General features: G+C 32.2%; 1 pseudogene; it reads left to right on the top strand.

Annotated features, from left to right (window-relative positions):
- The first annotated feature begins 5,458 nt into the window (after positions 1-5,458).
- On the top strand, positions 5,459-6,797 carry LOC149497479 (zinc finger BED domain-containing protein RICESLEEPER 2-like; annotated as a pseudogene).
- Positions 6,798-19,185: the final 12,388 nt, after the last annotated feature.

Below are 19,185 nucleotides of genomic sequence, written 5' to 3'. Positions count from 1 at the left end.
GCGACGCAGTTGTTCATCCAGGAACAGTTGCGTGATGCACTGTCCTAGCCCAGAATTCGTTTTTAAATATTTTATTTACATCATTTCTTGTTTAAATATGATTTAAAGACATAGAAAATGGCCAAATATGAACATAATACAATTTAAAGAAACTTAGATTACTAAAACCACAAAAATATTACTAAAATCACAAAAATGTATAAAAAATACAAAGAATGTTAAGAAAATTACCTGATCCTCAGATTGATGCTTGCAAATGGATCAAATCTCTTAACAAATGATAGTTAAGATTTCCAGAAGCTTTGTATCCAAGGATTTAAATGTATTTTCTTTTATCTTTTGATTTTTCTTTCTTTTTATGCTTTGATGCACCTAGAAATGATATCTAATGGCAATTTTCCTTCAAATCAACTCATAAGAGTGTTTGGAGAAAAATATGGCCGCAGAGGTATGTTTTTAGGGTTTCAAAATCGTCTTTCTGTTCTTGTTCTTCTTTTTTTTTGTTCTCTTCTGTGTTTTTTTTTTTGTTTTGTGTTTTTTGTTCTCTGTCAAAATTGTGAGAAAGAGATGTATTTATAGGGTAGGTCAAGACACAGCTGTGTCACGCTACTGTAGCTGCGTAACGCTACTGTAGTTGACTGTAGCTGCGTGACGCTACTGTAGCTGCGTCACGCTACTCATTTGTTGAACATGATGAACAGTGATGAATAGTGATGAACAGTTATGAACAGTTATGAATAGTGATGAACAGTGATGAACAGTTGCGTGACACAACTGTTCTTGGATGAACAGTTGCGTGACGCAGCTGTTCTTGCGTGACGCAGCTATGACTCAGCCAACTATTCAACATTATTTTTAATTTAAATCCTTGGATTAAAAGACTTCTAGATAGCATTAACCCATTCATTTTACATCCTCGTATCATCATTGGATCAGGCGGGGCATAAAAAACACGCGTCAACAGTTGTCCTATTTGAAAATGGATCAGTTTTTACTCGGAAAATTAAACTCTTCTAACAAGATCAAGAACATCTTCAAACAGAAGATTTCAATTTTCTTTTTTTTGTTTTGAGATAAGATTTCAATTTTCTATGCTTGTATTTACATTTGCTTACACTAATTAGGGGTGATCAGAATTTGGAAAAATCGAAAAACGAACTGAACCAATTAATTTCGGTTATTTGGTTCGGTTTTTCGGTTTATTGAATGGTCACAGTTTTTAATTGGAAATAATTTTGGATTTTTAATTTGGTTCGATTTTGGATGAAAAATTTGCAGTTAACCAAACCGAACCGCAAATTAAAATGCTTGTTTCAATTTACACAGCTAAAATATTAAACCTTGAGTTTTCCTTTTCCCTTCTCAATCCCTCTGGACCGTCTCCTCCTCGCTATTCAGATTTGCGCCGCACCAAACCTCTTTCATCTCTATTCTCAATTCTCATCACTGATCCTCTTTTCCAACTAAACTCATTTCAAGAAGCTGCTGTCAACTTTCTTCTGCTTTCTTTTCCTCTCATGTTTTCTTTTCTTTTTTTTTTTTTTTTAAATCGATTGGTTTGTTTTTTTTTTGCTTTTTCCTTTCATATTTTATTTTCCTTTTCCTTTGAAGTTTTAACGTTGATTTATTATTATTTTTCTATTTCGTTTTGATTTTCTTTAACCTTTTCCTTTCAATTTTTTGTTTGCCTTTTTCTTTGAATCTATAGTTTCATTTTTTTTTTCCTTTTGCTTTCAATTCTCGTATTTATTTTTTGTTTCATATCAACGGGATTAATTTACCCTCAGGTTGTAAGTGGAAAAATATTTCCAATAATAGCCACCCTAAATTTATACGGATATTTATAATTTAGTCGTCCGTTAATCTAAATTAAGATAATTTTTTTGAAATAATAGAAAATAGTAGGAATGAAAATTAATGTGATTAATATGATAGAGAGATGTTTATCTTACAAAGAAATCCAGTCAAAAGAAAACGATTCAAGGACATAAGACTGCAAATAAACAATTCAAGAACAACATCTAATTTATTAAATAAGAGTACTTTACACACTGAATAATGCAAATTTTATATAACTCTAGTTTATTTATTTCTAGTTTTTATACACACTGAATCTCTATTTTTTGTTTATTAAATAGAAAAAGAAATAATAAAATTATATATGAAACTTTAATTGGAACTCCATTTATAATTCTGAGACTCAACAATGTGGAAGCAAACAATTAACTAATTGCAGTGTCCATCATATTGACAGTTGAAGCATGATTCATTGACTGTGATTTTTGCAAGTGCACGAAATCGCAACAAGTAATATATAATGAGTAAAGTAATATTTAAACGATGATTTAGGGAAATTATTTTAAGAAACTAAATTCGACAAATAAAGATAATAAAAAGAAATCAAGCAAGCAATTTTTGATTAAAAAAATTAAGGATTAAAAATTACTAGGGATTTTGACTTCACTTAATTCTATTCAATTTATCTTATTAGTTCATTAATCAATTTTAATTGTTCAAGTAGGGGAAACAACCCTAAAATCATTAACAAGCTCTCCCGATGTATTGTTAGCTATTTTAACCCGGTCTAATTACCTATTCTCCAATAGTGCAATCAAACGAGAATTAAATCATTAAGTTTTATGGTTTGTTTATGAATTCATAACCTAAGGTTGTTAACTTATGAAAACTCCCATGAGTCAAACTATATAGCTTCCACATCAAGTTATTATTTTCATGTAATTTATTGCCTTTTTCATATCAAAAACCTTCTCCCGATAGTGATTAATGAAATAAATCAATCTAGGGGAGAAACTCTGCCTGGAAGCATTAAGCTCAATAATATTATACTTTGAACAAAGAAAAACAAATCTAATATTATAAATTGGAAAAGAAATTAAACTACATTAAATCCCTAGTATGAGAGTTTAGTTTACATAGTAATTAAATAAAACTCAATTAAACTTGATAATAATTTCATAATCGATGTGAATAATGAAAAGTAAAAAACAAGATTAAGAGTTTAGAGATAAAAACTAGTCAAATAACATGGACGGCTTCCTTGAATCTTGACACAATGCTTGATCACTTGAAGTCTTAAAGAGAGAAAAATAATAGAATAAAAGATTATAGAACCAGAGATATCTCTACAATGAATTGGTTCTCTCTTTATATAAATTTCCTGGGAGAAAATCTGACTTCGTTTAGGAAATAGAGTCTTCATTAAGTAAGAAACCTTTTGGAAATAGGAAATTGGAATTTCTTCTCAACTAGGACTCCCCCATGCGCCTAAATAGGATTAGAAGTTGATATGCACGTCAGGAAATCATCTTATGTGGGCCCATGTACGTAGTAGGGTCTGGCTGGCATTCGCAACCCAAAATAAAACTTGATTCGCAGCACGAGCGTACTGTGCGGCACGATCAGGGCGTGCCGGAGCCTGAGTTCTAAAGATGGTTCAGCATAGGCCGTGCTCAGGGGCACGTCTAGCTAGAGAAGAATCTGTGGCACGGGCGTGCCACATAACACTGCTAGGTCGTGCTAGGCTTTGAGTCTTTATGATGGAATGCAGCACGGACCGTGCTCAGGTAAGCACGCCTTTGGATTAATGTCTTCTTGCGGCACGAGCGTGCTAGGCTCTGAGTCTCCATACTTATTTTCCTTGATTCCAGCATGGGCGTGCTGAATTGCACGGCCTGGGTGTGCTAGAGCTTGAGTGTTCTACTTTAGTTTGCTCTTTTCTGTGCCAAAATACTAAAAATTTGCTTAAGATCAAGCAAATTATGTTTCAAGGAAGCTTTGATGAAAATATAAATAAAACATAATAAAAAGCTAACTAAAGTAATAAAAAGTACTAAAAATCCTAATAGAAATTATATTAAAAATACTATAAAAATAACACTTATCATTCACTATTCTTGTTAGCCTTTTACTTTTGATTGTTTTTGTGCTATTGATATTTTTTGTTGTTAAGAAGATAATTAAATTAGATTTAATAATTAGTAAATCAAAGTGAAGGAACATCATCGTCTTTATGGGTCAAGTCATTCTCCGACATTGCATACTAATCAATTAAATAAGATTGGGATAATTATTGATTTTATTCTTCACTTTTTTATTTTTGTAGTATAGAGTAGCTAAAATGAGTTCATCTACTCCTCCTGAGGAACTTATGAGTTCATCCAACCCTAACTCAACTCAAAGTGAAGTTGAAATTGCATCAAGGAATTTGAGAAAGCAAACAAAGGCAAAGTCTGCTGTTTGGGATCATTTCACAAGGTACATTACTGAGGGAGCAGAAGAAAAATGTAAGTGTAATCATTGTAGTAAAGAATTTTATTGTAATACAAGAAAGAATGGCACATCTGCACTTAAGAATCACATGAATTCTTGTAAGTATCATCCATATGTAATTGACAAAAGACAAACACAATTATCCTTGTAACGTATTTCAAATCCTAATGAGGGAGATGTAGACACAATTAGCATTTGGAAGTATGATGAAAATGCAATTAGGGAGGCTCTTGCATTTATGGTTGTTATGGATGAATTACCTTTTAAGTTTGTTGAAAGTGAGGATTTTAAGTGATTTATGAAAATTGTATGCCTCAGGTTTAGAATTCTATCTTGTCGGACAATTTCTCGAGATTGTTACCAATTCTATTTGAATGAGAGGTCTAGATTGAAAGATTTTTTTGGAAAGAATTATCAACGGGTTTACTTAACTACGGACACTTGGACTTCATGCCAAAGAATTAACTATATATGCATCACGACGCATTATATTGATGATGATTGGAATTTGAATAAAAAATTATTAATTTTTATACAATTTCAAGCCATAAAGGTGAGATAATTGATAGGACAATTGAAACTTGTTTGCTAGAATGGAGTTTGGATAAAGTTTTTACTATTACTGTTGACAATGCTAGTTCAAATGATGTTGCTATTCTTATTTGAAAAAGAAATTCATTAATTGGAATCTTATTGTGTGTAACGGTGATTATCTTCACATAAGATATATGGCACATATTGTTCATTTGGTTGTAATAGATGGATTAAAAGATGTGAATGAGTTAGTAACGAGGGTAAGGAATACAATGAGATATGTTCGGAGTTCTCTAGCTAGATTGATAAAATTTAAAGAGTACATTAATTATGAAAAATGCAAGTCATCTATATATTTGGATGTGCCTACTATATTAAATTCTACATATTTTCTGTTGAAAACAATAGAAAAATATGAGAGAGCATATGAGAGATACGACTCGCAAGAACCAATGTTTAGGATTGAATTAGATGCAAAGATTTTCGACCAAATGACTATGTTCTCTCATTTCTATGAGCTTCCTTTACGTATATCTGGTTTAAGGATGTCACATCCAACTTGTTCTTTTGTGAGATTAATGATTTGTGTTTTATTTTAAGTGAATGGCAAAATAGTGTACAAAAAGATGTGAAGTCTATGGGTGATAAAATGAAGGCTAAATTTGATAAGTATTCGGGTGATATAGCCAAAATGAATAATCTTATCTATGTAGCAGTTGTTCTTGACCCTCATTATAAATCTGACTACATGGAGTATGCATTTGAGAAGATGTATGGCAAGAAAAAAGGGTGAAAGTTTGTTTTAAGTGTGAAAAACTCAATGAGAGAATTGTTCAATAAGTATAAAAATATGTATCAACCTGAGCATGATCGGTCTACTGACAATGGTGGATCTCAAGTAAGTACTTGTAGCATTGATCTTGGTATGATAAGTGTAAAGCCAAAATCTTTTTTGAAGCAACACTATAAAACTTTCATATTCTAGTGGTGGAGAAGCAAAAATTGAGTTAGATGTCTATCTTAGTGAAGCAATTCAAGATGACAAAGAAGGTTTTGATATCTTAAAATGGTGGAAGATTAATTGTGAGAGATTCCCTTGTTGTATATCAGTGTAGTGATAAACTCCAAGATTGATTAATAATTTATAACACCAAAAATAATAACGGGAAGGGCAACCAAAATAACACTAACACAAAACACCAAATAAAATTGTATTAATAAGAAGCAAACTTTCACAAAGTTTAAGGAAAGAATTACTTATTTCCTTTTTGGACTTGGTTTTTTTGCTTGCTTTTTACAAATGAGGTGAGAGGTTGTACTTATAGGCATTTCCATCTCCTCAATATACGGGTATGATTTACTTACAAAAATGTGCGGTGGAGATCACATGAAGCATTCTAGAGTAAGTGAGATATTTTATTAAAATATCTTGTGGGTGGGAGTATTCTAGAATGTCCTAGGTATTTACACACCATGTGGGCTTGGGGCATCCATCTTTGGGCCTAGGGTTTCCACCTTTGGGCTTGAAGCTTGCCAAGTATTTAACTTATTGTGGTAGCCCATTTTGGTGGTTGTCTTTTCTAAATTAATCGGTGATATTTTAATATCCCTGTCCTAGGAAGAATGGCTAGAGATATATTGGCAGTTCCTATATCGATAGTGGCTTCAGATAGTGCTTTTAGCACCGGAGGAAGAGTGCTTGACTCAGGAGTTCTTTGACTCCTAAAATAGTGGAGAAATTGATATGTGAACAAGATTGGCTTTGATCATCTTACATAAATGTTGAAGAAGATATAGAAGAACTTGAAAAACTTAAAAAAGGTATGTGATAAAATCAAAATATTATTATTTGTTTTATCTTATTTAATATTTTCATTTGAGCATATGTATTAATAATTGTTTGGTTTTAATTTTTAGCTCTACATCCGGTTGGAATCACAATTGGTGCTACGGCATCAAATGCTACTAGTTAAATATTTTTAAAAAAAGGTTGGTTGATATTTAATAAGTTGTGATCTTAGTATCATTATATATATAGACTCCATAATTATATATGAGGAATACTTATATATATTTTTTTCTATTTAATTATTAATTATTTCTAACATTTTTTTTAGGTTTGGAGAATGACGAACTTGTAAACTTTTAGGATTATAGACATGTGCCTACTAGATGGAATTTGATGATCAAACTTGGAGTTATTATTGACTTATTGTTTTATTGTGTGAACTTAGTTACTTGTTAAGTTGTTGTCCTTTATATACTTTAATTATTAACTTGTTTAATTTGTCGATTTTGAATTGTTAATCTATTATTGTTTGTCAAATGCTTATGGATTTGAAATATTAATTTATTATTCTAGTTTGTGGATTTTAGTTTAAAGTAATAATTGAAACTATTTTATTAGAATATTTATAGTTTCTAAATTGGATATTGAATTATACATTTTTGTCCATATTTAAAATTAAAATGAGTCAAAAAATAAATTCGGATATTTAGTAACTGAACCGAACCAAACCGAATCAAAAATTGCGGTTCGGTCATATTCAGTTACTAAAATAATTTCAATTTAAATTGGGTAGTTCAATTTTTTATTTTCCAGTTCGGTTCAGTTTAGAACTGAACCGCGGGATTGCTCCCTCCAACAGTAATACCCACAAATAGATCCACTATAGGGCAAGGGGGGTTATGGGCCCCGTAGAATTTTTTTTTTTTTTTAAAGGATTTCGGTAATTGACTCCACAAGATTAAAACCTTAAACTTATCCTTCTTTTGATTGGTAAACCATTGATGTTTTGTCATTTTCTTAACTCAAGCTACCCAAAACAAGTTAATATTCATTTCTTGTTCACAATTCTTGTCTATTTATTTTGTTATTTAGATCAATTCCTTATCCTTGTAGGCTCCCCTTAGGTCTTCAATAAGGTGTGTACAATTCTTTTTCTTAATTTTCTATATTTTATTACTGAATTTTTATTTATTTTTTTCAATTTTTTATATTCTAATGTTGTGTTATCAATCTTAACTTGCATGCCAAATTCCTAGATAAATCACAAACTTAATAGGTACCAAATTACTCAACAAAAAAGGAAATGCATCACTGATGACACATAGAGTTTAACTAGTTTTGCGATAAAATGTTTACATTATAAATTTTTTATTTCAAATTTATTAAAAAAAATTTCGTTTATTTTGCAATTTATATTTACATTCTATTCTAGGTTATTTTATATATGGAACATTATTGAGTGCAGAGATAATTCTTGTTTTAGCATCTTTAATTTTGGCATAAAAGTTAAATTAAAATTTAAAAATTGATATAAAATTAAATCTTTTTTTTTTTTCAATTTCCAAGATCAACAATTTTCATATTTATTTACTTGGTCTTTTCTTAAATTAAAATAGTTTACAAGCAGTGTAGGTGCTCTAAATTTGTAGTGTAAGTGTCACAACTCCATTCCGGGTCCAGACCGATATGCGGCTAAACAAGGCCAGCAGTACAAGCCTTTCATAATCAATCAACCCTTTTTAGAATAAATTTACATATGAAAATGCTTACTTGAAAATTTCTTTACTCATGCACAAAATCACACAATCTATTGTAATACAACTCCAACCACAACCCTATAATTGGAAATCAACTACAAAACTCTCTACAACTAAATTTACTATGCCACAATTACACTTGAGAGAAAGTAAAAGAAGCATTGCTTAGATATTCAAGGATTTCCTATAAGACTGAAATGGAGGAGAGTTAAGCAACACAAAGAAGCTCACTGAGAATTAATGCACGGTAGAGAACCTAACGACTTAAGAGCTATAGATGTATTAATCATGACAAGTGCAATATGCATATGTCACAACCCATCACGATAAGTTGGAATGATATTAGGACTTGGGGAAAGCCTAAGGTTTCCAAAACCTGTAGTAAGCTTTTGATTACCTAACTCATTCATATAAATAACATAAATAGGATTCAGGCTTAATATCATAACCAATATCTAAGTAATATATCTAGGGCTCTCTGGCCCATGTCACTACATTATTGATCAAACATCAACCCAAATTAAAAATATAATGCAAATTGGCACCCTAGGTGTTATGACTTATTTTGTCATAGAGTTTTTAGATTGTTTTCTAGTGTTTTAGTCTGTAACTTTTTTTTTTTTTTTTTTTTTGTTAACTTTGGTTTATTATTCGTGTTTTATAAATGTATGCTTTGGGAAGTGAAACTAACCGTTTAATATTATCAAATGTTGTGTTTTTGAGGATATATTTAGAATGAAAATATTATTTGAATGAAAGTCTGAAGACGCCATATTGATGTAAAACGTGTTCTAAAGACAACTATATATAATCAAATAGTGGAAAAACTTTCGGTAGTCTTCACGGCTTGTGACAAATCCATGTCATTGAGTGTGTTGAAGATCAAGCTAAAATGGAAATTTATTCGCACTTAATATAATAAATATAATTTTATTGTGATTAATTTTTATTGCTTAATTAATGTATAGATATATCTTTTTGTTTAATTTTTATTGCCTAATTATTCCATTACGATCTTATGGTCTTTTCCTTAAAAAAAGAGATCATAACAGACTTAATTAGACAATAAAAATTAAAAAAATGATTCTCTATGCATTATTAAGAAAGGGATACATTTCATATCTCACACTATAACTTCCACCTTTAACCCTCGCACCTATGCGCCCAGAGCAGCAGCTTGAAAGTTTCTTTATGGCTGCATCAAGGCTTGTCTTACAATCAGAGGTAGAAAGATCTATAGTGCATTGAGCCATACCATACAATTTATGTGACGAGTCATCATACACTAATTCTCCTGTTGCAAAAAAGGTCCTTTTTTGAGAAGCTTGAACAGATAACCCATTTAACAACTCCTTCATTTTATCTTCAAGCAGCTTTGTATTACTCGCAAATACAGGGTTGTACGTGAAGAACTCCTCTTGATAATCTATTTTCCCAAAGAAGTATTCATGTGAGTACCTCAAGAAGCAATGATCATACCATATTATTCCTGCCTTACTGCCGGTGCAAACATCTAATATTTTTTTACTAGCCTCACTGACACAAGCTGAACAGTCTTTACTTGAGACATCTCCACGACATAAGCCTAACCCATTAATTTGGTCTACGCCATTGCCTAATATCGAAAGGCCAAATCCATAAGGAGGAATCTTGGTAGATAAAATATTTAGCAAGTTGTTTAAGTTTTTCTCATAAGGACTATGAGGAGGGTATTCTAGATCAGAACATATAGATTCTAATGGATTAACACAAATGACTACAGTTAACATAAGAGAAAAAAGAAAAAAGCATAATGGTATTGATATGGAGTAGTACATCTTTGATGATGTAGTTGAAGATGAGTTGTATGAATAAAGTTTCTCTTGATGAAATAATAATTAACACAACATGTCTTTATGTAGAGGAAGTTTCTCTAGATTAGGTTAGGGGATTGGTAATTAAGGAGTGGACAACCATGCATGTCTTTATATAGAGGAAGTTAGGCTTGATTTGGTTAGAGGATTGACATGCCTGGACCACCACCAATGAAAGTATAAATTTTTATTGAAATGAGGTACTTTTGATCATACACTCTGAAAAAGAAGATAAAGTACGAATAATTTTTACAAAATTTATTAGTTTTTGTCCATAAATGTGCGTATGGACTTGGTCTAAGCATATATTATCGTCGGATTAGGGACTTAATTAAGGAGTACAGCCTACGTATTTGTAATCATATGACCTTTAGAAAAATTACTAATAAACAATTATGAAGAAATTATAATTTTATTGTATGGAAGATATGGAGAGTGGAAGATCGTAGGTTCGAGCCTTCTCTAACACAAAAAGAAAGGTCACCTACTTCTGTAGCCCGCAATATTTTTTTGGGCCATTTGACTTCCTCTACTTCTAATTTTATGGAAAATGAATTGATTTAGTTATAACATGTCAGCAATTTATTATTAGTTTTTAATGGCTAAACTAAATTGGAAAATTAATATTAAGAGCCTTTGATTTATAAATTTAAAAAGATAATTACGAGCTTTAATGAAATTTAGAAAGGTAATTAGAAGTCTTGTAAAAAAATCAAACAAAATAAAGAAAGGTATTTAAGAGTATTATTACAGAAAAAGAAAGCTGAAAATATTTTATAGAAATATAAAACTTTTACTAGAAAACCAAATTAGGAAGATACGAAATGATTTATTTGGTAATAAATTACAAAATAAAGAAAGACTTTTAAGAGCATTATTAAGACAAAGAAAGTTGACAATTTTTGATAAAAAGAATAAGTTCTTTACTATAAAGTATAAACCTAAATTGGAAAGATGCAAAATGATATTTTCTATTAATTATATTACAATAAGTCAATTCTAATTAAAGTTCCAATAAAATCAAATTAGTTCTATAAAATTGTTATTTTATATACAATATCAAATTTATTTTCTTATATTTTATATTTAATGAATCGAAATGGGCATAGATTCCTTTTTTTAGTCAAAGGAAGGAACCCATCAATTTGTGTTCGATTTCCAAGACCAACAATTTTGAATTGGTTTTAATTAATTAAAATATATGACAATTATGTGCAAACCCCAGTTTTCATATCTATTTATTTGGTCTATTCTTCAATTAAAATAGTTTAAAAAGTAGTAAAAGTATTTACGGTAGTAAAGCTATTGTTAGAATAAAATCTCAAGTGATTTTAGTATATCTAAATCTGATCCTGTTATCCGATTATGATTTTAGTGTATCTAATTATGATCCTAATGTATATCCATTTTACCTTTTTAGCAGCAATGTTAATTTTTTTAATAATAATATCAAGAATTACAAATAAGCATATAGACTAGACATATAATTTACTGGCTAATAAAGTTCGTTGATTTTTTAACGAAATAAAAGAATTTATATACTTTTGAATAATGAAATAAAACCTAAAAAATATAATATTAGATCTTTTCGCTTGGAGTTGATCTTGATAAAAAATATAAATCTTCATAGCAGCAACTAGTCTATCAATTGATTCGGATGTCAAAATAATAACTCATCTGGATTTTCTATAACTAAATTATTTTTTCAATAATTTGAAACATATGATAAATACATATGACTTTTCACCGTTATGCCTCAATATCATCAATGGAGGAACAAACTGCATTACCAGACTCCATCGATCGAAGATCTCCACTTGCAAATCAAGATCTAAACTCTCAAATCAAATAAAATCAAATATCATAATTTTATTTAATAATAAACCCTCACAAGAAATCAAATATCATAATTTTATTTAAGTACATATAACCATTTGTCAAACATTCATGACAAAAAATATTAAAGAAAAAAAGCTAAAACTTTAACGCCTTGTTCACAAATTTTTAGTTTAAGCATGTTATGTGCTTATTAAGTGATTGTAATATTGTCAATGGTCTAATTTTAAGTGTTGCACTATTGATATTTGGTTTTGCATCCTTTTTATAAAAGGATGATGTTAAACAAACAATAATTTGGGTCAGTTTAAAATGGATGTTGAGAAGCTTAGGCTGAAAATTGATTTTAGGGATCTATATATGATTGAAAATAAATAGCCAGAAATACATGAAAATGGATAAGGAGAAAAAATATTTGATAATTGTGTAGTTGCTCTGAATTTATAGTGTAAGTGTCACAACCCAAATCCGGATCAAGATCACGACTAAATTAAGGCGAACTATACAAGCCTTTAACCAATAAACCCTATTTAGAATAAACATACACATATGTGTCGAGGCTCAGTTTTCACCATTTATGCTTGATGATGAAAATTCTCCTTTAATTATTTTGATATTGGTATTTTTTAGAATTATTCAATTCATATTTCCTTCTATAAAAATACTTATCGGGCTTTTTTAAATAATAAAATTGTTGGTTTAAAATTTTTTAAATATTAATACTAGCTCATAATTAGGGCTACAGGTGGATTAGGTTGGCTCGGATTTATTAATTTAAAGCACTTGACCCATATATGCCGATCAATGATTTTTTTTTTACGCAATCTAATCCATTAAATGCGTGAACCTGCGGTTTATAAACAGATTGGGTTGGGTACAGATTCGATGTAAACCCATAGGTCAAATAAATGATAATAAAAAAATTATTTATAAGTAAAATACAACTGTTTAAGAGAAATTACTAAAAAAATTAAGTATATTAAAATTTAATTAAACAATAATTTTCACAAACTACAAATATATTTCAATAATAATATTAAAATTAAATGTCTTAACATGATCATTATTGTCATAATCACAATCATGATCAACAATGAAAAATTAAATTTCCTAATAAGAAACACAACCAGTAAAATTAAAAATACTTAGCCACAATAAATTACAACATATTTCAATAGCGACAATTCCATACAAGTTTATACTAAAGAAAAAAAGCAATAATTTAAGATCCAATATCTAATAAATATGTAAATAATTTAGTATTTATATTCAAAATTATAAATCAAATTAAATCAACTAAATAATTCATACTTACACACACAAATATATTATTTATGGGTTGGGTCGGATCTACGAGTTTATCTAATGAACTAGTGACCCAACCCAACCCGTGAATTATAAAGATGATCCACTCAACCTAATCCATTATATCTTCAAATCCGCCAGGTTAGATTGGGTCTCTCGAGTTGGATCAGGTTAGAACGGATTATGTGCAGCTCTACTCATAATTAGAAGCTATCTTAATTGATTGAAGATTAGTTTTAAGTTTTGGCCAAAATATAATTAGCTCATAGTTAAGTGTAGCCCACAGATATTGTTAGCTTGAAGATCATTAAAATTAACTAAGATGAAAAGGAGGCTACTAAGAAGAAAAAAAAAAGAGAGAGAGAGAGAGAGAAAGCATGAATAACATAGAAGTTGAAAGAGAGGAAGCTGGGAAGAAACATGAACAAGGTAGGCGTTAAAAAGAGAGGAAGTAGGGGAGGGATAAGACAGGAGGAGTCTAAGGGGAGTGAAAAAAAGGAAAAACCTTATCAACTAGGAATTAAGAAAATAGAAAAGGACCCCCGAGTGATGAGATAAGATGACAGACATCCTTTCTCCCTTAACCAAAGGTTTCAAGTTTGAGCCTTGGGTATGGAGTCCCTAAACCCTCGGGAGGGAGCGTTTTGCCCCCCTTTGTGGGCCTGCCTAGTGCAAATCTGAATTAGTCGGATCAATGGGGTTCAGATACAGGATGGTTAAAAAAAATAGAAAAGGGAGAAGATATAGAAAGAGTTAATTTTAAAATAAAGGAGAATAAACAGTAAGAAAAAGTGGGGGAGCCAAAACCTGAAAAAAACAGCAGCAAATAAAAAAAAATAATGCAGAACATAGAAGAGACAAAGGCGAGAACTCCTCGATACGAAGAAGATGATCATATTTTGGACAATTAATCAATAAAAATCAATTCGAGAATAGGAAAAAATGTAAAGAAAAACTTTCTAAACTGAGAGCATCAATGCATTTAAAATCCGCTTTGCATTTTTTCTGTTCTTATCTACGATTTCCGAGAATTCTATTGTTTTAGTCAAAAATAGTCCTTCTTGTCTATGATTTATGTTGAAATCTTTGTGATTAAAGTAAATATTGTGTTTCCTAGTTTAGGGATATTCCTATTTAGATTATTTCCTATATTGGAACAATTTTTGTATATATGTAGTGGAGTAGAGGTTGAAAATATGATTACAAATTAAAAGAAATAAAACATATTCTTTCCTTTAATTTCTACATGGTATCAGAGCCATTGCCGTGAATTTTTCGGTAACGGTTTTGGTTTGAAAAGGGCTGAGATACACACACTGACACCGAGAGTGGGAGTTGGCCATCACCGCCCAGCTCAGAAGGAAGAGGGACCATCATATGGTCCGTCCAAGCCGCGTCGCCGTTCGACCACGCGCGTGTGCACACGGGCCGCCAAAAGATTTCGGCCGTTCTTCACGCGGCTGTTTCCGGCGAGCTCCGTCGACGTTTCTTATTCCGACGAGCTCGACTTGTTGTGGCATTTTTTCCCCTACTGTTCTTCAGCACCAGTTTTGCGTTTGGAATTCTTTTCCGTTTTTTCCAGTGTTTTTCTGCCACTGATGGTTCTTCACACTTCTGTTTGAATTTTTTTTAATCTGACAGTATGGGTGACGGAAAGAAGGTGGATATAAGTTTTCACTCAGAGAGTCCCTCACTTCAGATTAGTCCAGTGAAGTTAGATGGAACAAACTACCTGGCTTGGTCTCGGTCTTGTTTATTATTTATTGAAGCAAGAAGTTTGCAAGGATACCTTGATGGTGGAGCGACCAAACCAGTTTTGACAGATCCGGGTTTTAACAAATGGAAATCCGAGAATTCTCTTATTATGTCTTGGTTAATAAATTCCATGCAGCCAACTATTTCCCGAGGATATTTGCTTCTTGATACAGCTAAGAAGATATGGGATGCTGCTTCACAGACGTATTCACAAACTGGAAACTATGCTCAGAGGTATGAATTGCGACAGAAAGTTCATGAAACCAAGTAGGGATATCTGACCATCGCTCAGTATTTTGCGGAACTTAGTGGGTTATGGCAGGAACTAGATTATTATCAAGACTTTCAAGTAAGATGTACTGATGATGCGACTCAAGTTCAGAAGTTGATTGAAGTAGAACGTGTGTATGATTTTCTGGCTGGCCTAAATAACGAGTATGATCAGATTCGAGTCCAAGTTCTTGGACGAGATCCTTTTCCATCCTTACGACAAGCATACTCATTTGTACTGCAAGAGGAGACTAGGAGGAACGCTATGGTTCACAGATCTACCATTGACAAAGCAGGGTTGATTGCTAATTCTGCAAGAGAACATATCCAGGCTGCAAAGAACAATTCTTCAGATAGAGATCAATTATTTTGTGACTATTGCGATAAGAACAAGCACACCAAGGAGTTCTGCTAGAAATTACATGGACGACCAACTAAAGGGCGTGGAGGAAAGCGAGTCAGTTCTTCTAGACCACAGGCACACATATCTGATAGTGGAGCTTTATCTGAGGAACCATCTGCTGTTGGAAGCTTTTTTGATAAGGAGATTCAGTTCCTGAAACGATTATTGTCACAGCTTGATTCGTCCTCAACTCAGACTGCGGCCTCCAATTTTGTTAATTCAGGTAATGCTTTTCTTACCTTTCTTACAAAAATTGCAAAACCCTCTTGGGTTATAGATTCAGGAGCAAATAAACATACAACAGGCTCTATAAAACATTTCCTCACATATTCTAAATATCAAGGCACAGACAAAATTCGCATTGCGGATGGCTCATTAGTACCAATTGCTGGCACAGGTTTTATTGACTGTACTTCCAATATTAAACTCTCCCATGTTCTTCATGTTCCCAGATTTCCTATTAATCTGTTATTTGTCAGCTTAATCACAAAAGTACTTAATTGCAAAGTAACTTTTTACCCAACTCATTATATATTTCAAGAACTGAACATGGGGAGAATGATTGGCAGTGGTAGCTTGCGCGATGGACTATATCTGTTGGATGACGTTTGTCATTTTTCAAATTCGGGTACTAGTCAAGCTTTGTTAGGAACTTTTAGAAATCCTTCCGATGAAGTTATTCAATGGCATAGTAGATTAGGACATCCCTCTTTTTCTGTTTTAGGACATTTATTTCCCACTTTGTCTGCTAAATGTGATTTTAATTCATTAGTATGTGATGCTTGTGAACTTGCCAAACACACCAGGCATTCTTATTCTCCGATTAATAATAAAAATTTGATTCCTTTTGCTACTATTCATTATGATGTTTGGGGTCCTACTAAAACTGTCTCTCTTTCTGGTTATAGAATGTTTGTGACCTTTATTGATTGTTGCACTAGATTGACTTGGGTTTATTTGATGAAAACAAAAAATGAAGTTTTTTTGTGTTTTCAGAATTTCCATAAAATGATTTGTACTCAGTTTGATGCGCATGTTAAAATCCTAAGAACTGATAATGGTACTGAATACATGAATGCAGATTTTCGTACCTATTTAGATTCTAATGGTATTATTCATCAGACTAGTTGTGTCAATACTAGTGCTCAAAATGGAGTAGCAGAAAGGAAAAATAGGCATTTACTAGAAGTAGCTAGGTCCTTTATGTTCACTATGAATCTTCCCAAACCATATTGAGGGGATGCTATTTTGACTGCTGCTTACCTTATCAATCGTATGCCTCTTCATACTTTGAATTTTAAAACTCCATTAAAGGTTCTTCAAGGAAAAAACTCTTATATTGTACCTCCTAAAGTCTTTGGATGTGTTTGCTTTGTTCATCAGAATGGTCTTAGCAAATTAGATCCTAGAGCCTTGAAGTGTGTGTTTGTTGTTTACTCTACTACTCAAAAAGGATACAAGTGTTATCATCCTTCTTCTAGGAAATACTTTGTGAGTATGGATGTTACCTTTCAGGAGTTTGAATCTTATTTTTCTTCCCAGTCACCTCTTCAGGGGGAGAAATATCAGATGGAAGAGGTGATGGATGACATTTCTTTCCAAGGGGAGATTCCTGTAGACATAGATAGTAAGAGAGAGCAACCACCCAAATCTCTAGGAAGATTGGATAGACCTGATTGAAAACCTACACACGGTGGACTCATACAGATACAACCATGAAGCATGAGACCTCTGATCAACCGTCCTCTCCAATTTCGGTCCCTGAAGATACAGAAGAGCAAGAACTTGGTGAGTCTTCTTTAATTCCTATTGATTTTGATCCTAATCTTGATTCCAGTCCTTTTGATAATGACCTTGATATCCCTATTGCTCTTAGAAAAGGAGTTAGAACATGGACTAAACATCCCATCTCCCATTTCATCTCCTACAATGCTCTGTCCCCTTCCTATAGAGCCTTTGTTTTGTCTGTTTCTTCTGTTTCTATACCGCAGGATTGGCAAGAGGCATTACATGATTCAAAATGGAAGGTTTCAATGGTTGAGGAGATGAGAGCTTTGGCAAAAAATGAGACATGGGATCTTGTAACTCCTCCACCAAGAAAGAAGCCAGTTAGATGTAAATGGGTGTTCACAGTTAAACATAGGGCAGATGGTTCAATTGAGAGGTACAAGGCTAGATTGGTAGCCAGAGGATTCAGCCAGACCTATGGTGTTGATTATCAAGAAACATTTGCCCCTGTAGCCAAGATGAACACAATCAGAATTTTGTTGTCTTGTGGAGTCAATCTTGACTGGGAGTTACATCAATTTGATGTTAAAAATGCTTTTCTACATGGTGATTTGAAAGAAGAGGTGTATATGGATATTCCTCCTGGATTTGATATTGACAAAATCACAGGAAAAGTTTGCAAGCTGAAGAAGTCATTATATGGGCTAAAACAATCACCAAGAGCATGGTTTGAAAGATTTAGTAAAGCTATGCTTTCCTTTGGGTATATTCAGATCGATGCTGATCTTACTTTATTCATTAAACATCATGAGGGTAAGATCACGTTGCTTATTGTCTATGTTGATGATATAATGATGACTAGAAATAATGAAGAAGAAATGACTCACTTGAGAAATTTGTTAGCTAGGGAGTTTGAGATTAAGGATTTGGGAAAGTTGAGATATTTCCTTGGGATAGAAGTTGCTAGGTCAGAAAAAGGGATTTTTATTTCTCAGAGAAAGTATATCCTTGATCTCCTTAAAGAAACTGGTATGTTGGGATGTAAACCTGCAAAATCACCTATTGAAGCTAATCATAAGCTTCAAGCTAGAGTGAGAAGTTCAGTTTACATTGGCAGGTATCAGAGATTGGTTGGGAGGTTGATTTATCTTGCCCATACTAGACCAGATATTGCCTATGCTGTAAGTTTAGTGAGTCAGTACATGCATGACCCTCGGGAGTCTCATTTAGAAGCAGTGCATCGGATTCTGAGATATTTAAAATCAGCTCCAGGTAGAGGACTTTTATTTTCTAAATATGGCCATTTAACAATAACAGGCTATACAGATGCGAATTGGGCTGGTTCCCTTAATGATAGGAGATCAACCTCAGGTTATTGTGTTTTTGTTAGAGGAAACCTAGTCACATGGAGAAGCAAGAAGCAGGCTGTTGTTGGAAGGTCCAGTGCAGAAGCTGAGTATAGAGCTATGGCACAGGGAATCTGTGAACTTCTATGGTTGCGCAGATTAATGGAAGAGTTAAAGTTGGTTGAAACAACAAATATATCTTTATTTTGTGATAATAAAGCAGCCATCAGTATTATGAACAATCCAATCCAGCATGATTGAACTAAGCACATAGAGATTAATCGTCACTTTATAAAAGAGAAGATAGTTGTGTGACATC

Source organism: Jatropha curcas, chromosome 3 (genome assembly GCF_041381405.1).
Source record: "Jatropha curcas cultivar XTBG-Jc1 chromosome 3, XTBG_Jcur_1.0, whole genome shotgun sequence".
NCBI classification, from domain to species: Eukaryota; Viridiplantae; Streptophyta; class Magnoliopsida; order Malpighiales; family Euphorbiaceae; genus Jatropha; species Jatropha curcas.
This window is presented reverse-complemented; position numbering and strand designations above follow the sequence as displayed.